General features: G+C 48.4%; 1 long non-coding RNA gene across 1 annotated transcript; it reads right to left on the bottom strand.

Moving 5' to 3' along the window:
• Window positions 1-654: 654 nt before the first annotated feature.
• LOC128321954 (uncharacterized) lies at window positions 655-6,531 on the bottom strand. The gene is made up of 2 exons (XR_008305437.1): window positions 3,114-6,531; window positions 655-2,009 (listed from the first exon to the last, which is right to left on the bottom strand). It is a non-coding gene; the product is annotated as an uncharacterized LOC128321954 (long non-coding RNA).
• Window positions 6,532-6,760: the final 229 nt, after the last annotated feature.

Consider the following 6,760-nt stretch of genomic DNA (forward strand, 5'->3'; position numbering starts at 1 on the left):
ACACACACACACACACACACACACTGTTTTCGGACTACAACTCCCATAATCCCCAACCACAGTAGCCAATAGCCAGGGATTGTGGGAGTTGTAGGCCAACATCTGCAGGAGAGCCAAAGTTGAGCAGCCCTGCCCTAGAATCTCCAGTTAGGACAGGGGGAAGACCCCCATCTGGAATCCTGGAGAGCTGCTGCCAGCCTGTGTTGACAATCTTTGCCTACAGAAACCCCAAGGCTCAAGCCCTAGAACAGGCCTGCTCAACTTTGGCACACACACACACACACACACACACACACACACACACACACACACTGTTTTCGGACTACAACTCCCATAATCCCCAACCACAGTGGCCAATAGCCAGGTATTGTGAGAGTTGTAGGCCAACATCTGCAGGAGAGCCAAAGTTGAGCAGCCCTGCCCTAGAATCTCCAGTTAGGACAGGGGGAAGATCCCCATCTGGAATCCTGGAGAGCTGCTGCCAGCCTGTGTTGACAATCCTGAGCAAGGTGGAACAAGGGTCTGACTCAGAAAGCAGCGTCACACGTTCACCATCAGCCAAAAGAACTCTTAGCACCTCTTCCACACATTCCTTAAAAGCTGTCTGAAGTGTGTGAAGATCAGAGCCATTCATCTTCAAACCAGTCCACTGAATTAGAGTCTGGTGTGCTTTTATTAAAGTCAGTGAAGGGCTGCGGGGAGGATAGAGGGCGGAAAGGGAGAGGATACAAAACACAGAGACATTCAGTATTGGATACAAACTGTGAGAAATAAAAACAAAACAGCTCCAAGTATCCAGTGTGTGGCCCAACATGGGACACTCCAAAAATTATCATCATAATAAATCAATTCCCTGCAGAAGTCTGGATGCGAGCTCAGAGTTTCCCATGATGAGCTGTGTGCTGGACACACACAGCCCCACACTTGAAAGAGAGTCAAGTTGCATCAAAAGACAAAGCATTTCGCCACCTATAATGGGGCATCTGCTTTGGGGCGGGTGAGGTCAAGGCAGCAGAGACAAGGAGGGAAACCAGTGCAGGCAGGCAATGCCCAAGGAAAGCAAGAGTTGGCTTTAGGCTGTGGGAAGCTACTTCCAGCCTTTGATGCACAGTCCTTGAAATGGTGTTGCATATTATCTTGGTCAAAGGTGGACTCTCCCATGAGTATCCTAGATAAAGAAGGGGAGGGGGGAGGGGAGGGGAGGGGAGGGGAAGGGAAGGGGAGGGAGAGGGGAGGGGAAGGGGAGGGGGAAGGGAGAGGGGAGGGGGAGGGGAGGGGAGGGGAGGGAGGGAGGGGAAAGGGGAGGGGAGGGGGAGAGGGAAAGAGAAAGGGAGAGAGAGAAAGTGAAAGTGAAAGGGAGAGAGAGGGAAAGAGAAAGGAAGACAGAGAAAGAGAGAGAGAGGGGGGGGAGAAAGGGAGAGAGAGAAAGAGAGAGACAAAGGGGGAGAGCGAGGGAGAAGGAGCGAGAGGGAGAAGGAGAGTGTGTGAATGAGAAAGAAAGGGAGAGAAAGAGAAAGGGGGGGAGAGAGAGAGAAAGGGAGAGAGAGATAAAGAGAAGGGGGAGAGAGAAAGAGATAGAGAGAAAGGGAGAGAGAGAAAGGGAGAGAGAAAGAGAGAGAGAGAGAGAAAGGGGGAGAAAAAAGAAAGGGGGAGAGAAAAGAAGGGGGAGGGGATGAGAAAAGGAAAGGTGAGAGAGAAAGGGGAAAAGAAAGAGGGATAGAAAAAGAAAATGTGAGGGGGGGGAGAGGAGGGAGAGAGAAAGAAAGGCGGAAGGGGAGAAAGGAGAGGACAAGAAACATTTGTAGCCTTACAGTGAATTGTCCTTTTTGTGGTATGGGGAGGGCATCCTAACTAGAGATGTGCAAACTGGTTCAAACTCGAACCGGGGTGGTTCATGGTTTGAATTTGAACCAAACCAGCCATCAGGTTTGAGCTGCAGGTTCGAATTTGAACCAAACTGTGGGTGGTTCAATTCAAACCGGTTTGAACTGGTTTAAACCAGTTTGAACCTCCAGAAGTGGGTGGGTTGGTAGCTGGCACCCATGGGTACCTACCACCCAAAACCCAAAGCAATCGGACACTCGTACTATTTTTTTAATGATTTTTTGAAATTTATTTTTATTTTTCTCTCATAGGGTATAATGGGACTCGAACCAGACCATTATTCCCTATTGTGGAGCATCCATGGGTGCCAACAACCACCCAAACCCCGAAGCAATCAGAGACTCATACGATTTTTTAATGAATATTTGAAATATTTTTAATTACTTTTCTCATAGGGTATCATGGGACCCAAACCAGCCCATTATCCCCTATTGTGGAGCACCTAGGGGCACAAAGGTGGAGTGGGGCATTGGCACCCACCACCTACAAAACCCAAAGGCAATCGGACAGGATTGCAGCAAATGTATAGCTTCACGTCAGGGGGGGGGAGGGGTATCCTAGAGTGGAGTGTGGTGGGTGGTAGTTCCATGTTGGGTAGTTCCTACCCATGTGGGTAGACACATAAACTTTCAAAAATCACTTAAAAATCAGCCCTTTGCCCAATTCCTTTCAAATAATTCTGATCTTGCCCACCTTGGGAACTACCACCCACCACACTCCACTCTAGGTCACCCCTCCCCCCCGGCGTGAAGCTATACATTTGCTGTAATCCTCGTTATTCTCTATGAGGAATTCAAAAATATTTTTAAAATTCACCAATAATCGGAGGAGTGTCCAATTGCCTTGGGGTTTTGTGGGTGGCAGGCACCCCTGGGTGCCTACTACCCACCCCACCTTTGTGCCCCTAGGTGCTCCACAATAGGGGATAATGGGCTGGTTTGAGTCCCATTATACCCTATGAGAAAAATAATTAAAAATATTTCAAATATTCATAAAAAATCGTACGAGTCTCTGATTGCTTCGGGGTTTGGGTGGTTGTTGGCACCCATGGGTGCTGCACAATAGGGAATAATGGTCTGGTTCAAGTCCCAACACACACACATACACACACATTCATTAAAAAAAATGTACGAGTGTCTGATTGCTTTGGGGTTTGGGTGGCAGGCACTCATGGGTGCCAGATACCACCCCACCCACTTTTGGAGGTTCAAACTGGTTCAAATTTGAACCAAACCGTGTGTGTGTGTGTGTTTGAGCAAAACCAAAACCGAACCACCCCCTCCTGGTTTGAACCCAGTTCGAATTCAAACGGAACTGGGCAAACCGGTTTTGTGCACATCCCTAATCCTAACGTGACGGGTTGTCAGCCTTCTCATGCTTCAAGACAGGGCCAATCAGATTTCAGATCTGTCTATACTATGCTGAGCAGCCACACCCAACCCAGTTCCAGGACTGCGAGCGAAAAACCTGTAGCCCCACACTGGAGAATAAACTCTGGCTTTCAACCACCGGAGAAACAGAATGAACAAGAACAGAAGAAAGGTCAACCAGGGACAATCCAGAGACCTCCAAAGGAAGAGAAAAAACAGGGATAGCACAATCTTGAACCCTGGGAGTTCCTTTCCCAGCATCCGTGGGAGGGCAAGATGCCCTCCCCATACCTCGAAAAAGAACAATTCACAGTAAGTCTACCAATGGTTCTTTTCCCGAGGAATGGGGAGGGCATCCTAACTTGACGGGACATACCCAAGCTGAATGAAATCAAGAGCGGGGTGCGGATGCCTAGACCACCCACGGCAGAATTGTCCTTCCAACCACTGCCTGCGGATCCTAGAAGGAAGAAATCTTATAGTGTCTCACAAAAGGAGAAACAGAACTCCATGTGGCCGCTTCACAAATCTCCTCCAGGGCAGCTCTTGCTGAGAAAGCTGCCGATGCAGCCGCACTTCTCGTTGAATGTGCCATGACACCTCTGGGCACAGGTAAGTTCAGTGTCTCATAAGCCAAGGCTATAGTAGCCCTAAGCCACCAGGCCAGAAACAATTTAGAAGCTTTGGTCCCGAGGGAGCCTGCTTGAAAAGAAACAAAGGAAGAGTCCGTTTTCCTCAAAGACTGAGTTTGGTGGGTATAATTTCTTAAAGCCCTTCGCACATCCAACTTATGCCACACACATTCCTTGGGATGCATGGGCTTGGAACAGGTAACACCACTTCCTGGCTTCTGTGGAAAATAGAATTGACCTTTGGCAAGAAGGTAGGATCCAACTTTAAAACAACGGACTCTTTTTCAAAAAATACACAACTCATCTCTCACTGAGAGGGCAGCCAACTCCGAGACCCTCCCAGAAGAGGTGATCGCCACTAAGAATAAAACCTTGAATGACAAATACCTCAAAGAAATAGAACTGAGAGGTTCAAATGGAGCCTTGGTCAAGGTATTTAAAAGCTTATTTAAATCCCAAGTGGGAAACCTATAGATAGGGGGAGGAGCCAAATTATCTATCTATCTATCTATCTATCTATCTATCTATCTATCTATCTATCTATCTATCTATCTATCTATCTATCTATCTATTTGATTTATACCCCACCCAAACTTATGTCTCTGGGCGTCTAACAACAATTAAAACACATAAAAAGTTAAAACAGCAAAACATATAACACATATAAAAGTTAAAACAATACAATAATTTAAAAACCATAAAATTAACAAACAGTATGTTTTAATTAAAAAACTGAGAAGGCTTGGGTTTAAAAAAAGGGTTTTCAAATGTTTTTTAAAAATAGCCAGAGATGGGGAGGATCGTAACTCAGCAGGGAGCGCATTCCACAATCTCGGAGCAGTGACCGAAAAGGCCCATCTCTCTGTAGCTACCAAACGAGTTGGCGGTAACTAGAGACGGACCTACTCAGATGACCTCAATGAGTGGTGGGGTTCGTAGTGAAGAAGACGCTCTCTTAAATACCCAGGACCTAAGCCATTTATAACTAGCACTTTGTATTTTGCCCAGAAACCTATCGGCAGCCAGTGTAACTCCATCAGCAAAGGAGTAATGTGGTCTCTCCAAGATGACCCAGAGACCAACCTGGCTGCCGCATTCTGAACCAACTGAAGTTTCCGGACTGCGTACAAAAGCAGCCCCATGTAGAGAGCATTACAGAAGTCAAGTCTGGAGGTTACCAACAAATGTACCACTGTTTTGAGGTCATTGATCTCGAGAAATGGACACAGCTGGCATATCAGCCGAAGCTGATAGAAAGCACCTCTGGCCACTGCCTTAACCTGAGAAACCAAGGAGAGGTGTGGATCCAGTACTCCCAGACTGAGTACCTGTTCCTTTTGGGGAAGTATGACCCCATCCAGAACAGGTAGATAAAAATCGTCTCTGGAGTTCTGACCCTGCACAATAAGTACCTCCGTCTTATCTGGATTCAGCTTCAGTTTATTCTCCCTCACCCAGCCCATTACTGCTTCCAGGCAGGCATTTAGGGAGGATATGCCATTACCTGCAGAAGCTGACATGGAGAAGTAGAACTGGGTGTCATCAGTGTTCTGAAGCTCTACTGGTAGAGATACTAATGCCAACTCCATATTGAAAAGCACTCCCAGATGTAGCAGAATGTGAGATAGTTGAAGTTGACTCTTCAAACGGTGGATAATGAAACCGTGTTCCTCCAGAATGTGGACCGTGCACATGACACTGCTGATTGCTTGATGGTAGGACACTGATCTGATCAACACATTGTCCAAATATGGATAGGTCTGAATTCCCAGGTGTGTGCGATGATAGCTACCATCAATGGTGTCAATACTCGGCGCACCAATGACAGGTTGAAAGGCAATGCTCTGTATTGGAACTGCTGTTGATTGTAAGCAAACCTCAGGAAATGACGCTACCTCGGGTGAATTGGGATGTGCAGATAAGCCTCTGACAAGTCTATAGATGAAAGCCAATTTCCCGTGTGGACCGATCTCTTGATGGACTCCATCCTGAAGGTCCGCTTCCTCTCAAAGCAGTTTAGATGTTTCAGGTCAAGAATCACAAGCCAGGTGTCATCCTTCTTTGGAACCAAGAAGAGCAAAGAAAACATGCCTTGCCATGATTCCGTCGTAGGACCCGGCTTTACGGCCCAAATCTGTACCAGACAAAGAATAACCTGCTCCATCAGAAGCCTTTTTGAACACTGTCTTGCATTCCTTTTTCTTTTGGGCCACGTCTGGGCCCTTGAAGTGTTGGGTCTTCTTTGCCACTTTTCAGGGCGGAACGAGCTCTAGGCACAGAGCCACCTCAGAAGAGCTTTGAGCTATCGTTCCCTCAGAAAGCCCAGCAGCGCACACAGCAGCGGCCCCAGACCCCGCAGAGAACACGGGTGCCAACATAGCCTCTGAGAGGAGGCCCTCCGGAAGGGCGGCCTTCAGAATGTCGCCACCGTGTGAAAACTCCATGAACGGAACAAGTGGGGAGACACCAACCAATAAGGGAGAGGATAGCCAAGGAAAAACAAGCCCAAGGCAGCCAGAAGCTAGAAGAGACTGGGCAGCTTGTGGACTATCTTGAAGCGAGACAGGAACTGGGTTGGGTGTGGCTGGCGCAGCAAAGTATAGACAGATCTGGAATCTGGTTGGCCCTGTCTGGAGGCATGAGGAGGCTGATAACCTGTCACATTAGGATGCCCTCCCCATTCCTCAGAAAAAGAAAGGGGGAAGAGGAGAGGGGGGAAGGGGAGGGGGAGGGGAGGGGGGAGTGGGAGGGGGGAGGGGAGGGGGAGGGGAGGGGAGGGGAGGGGGAGGGGAGGGGAGGGGAGGGGGAGGGGGAGGGGATAGGGGAGGGGAGGGGGAGGGGAGGGGAGAGGGGGAGGGGAGGGGGAAGGGAGAG

The sequence above is a fragment of the Hemicordylus capensis genome, chromosome 4, assembly GCF_027244095.1.
Source record: "Hemicordylus capensis ecotype Gifberg chromosome 4, rHemCap1.1.pri, whole genome shotgun sequence".
In the NCBI taxonomy this organism is placed as follows: domain Eukaryota; kingdom Metazoa; phylum Chordata; class Lepidosauria; order Squamata; family Cordylidae; genus Hemicordylus; species Hemicordylus capensis.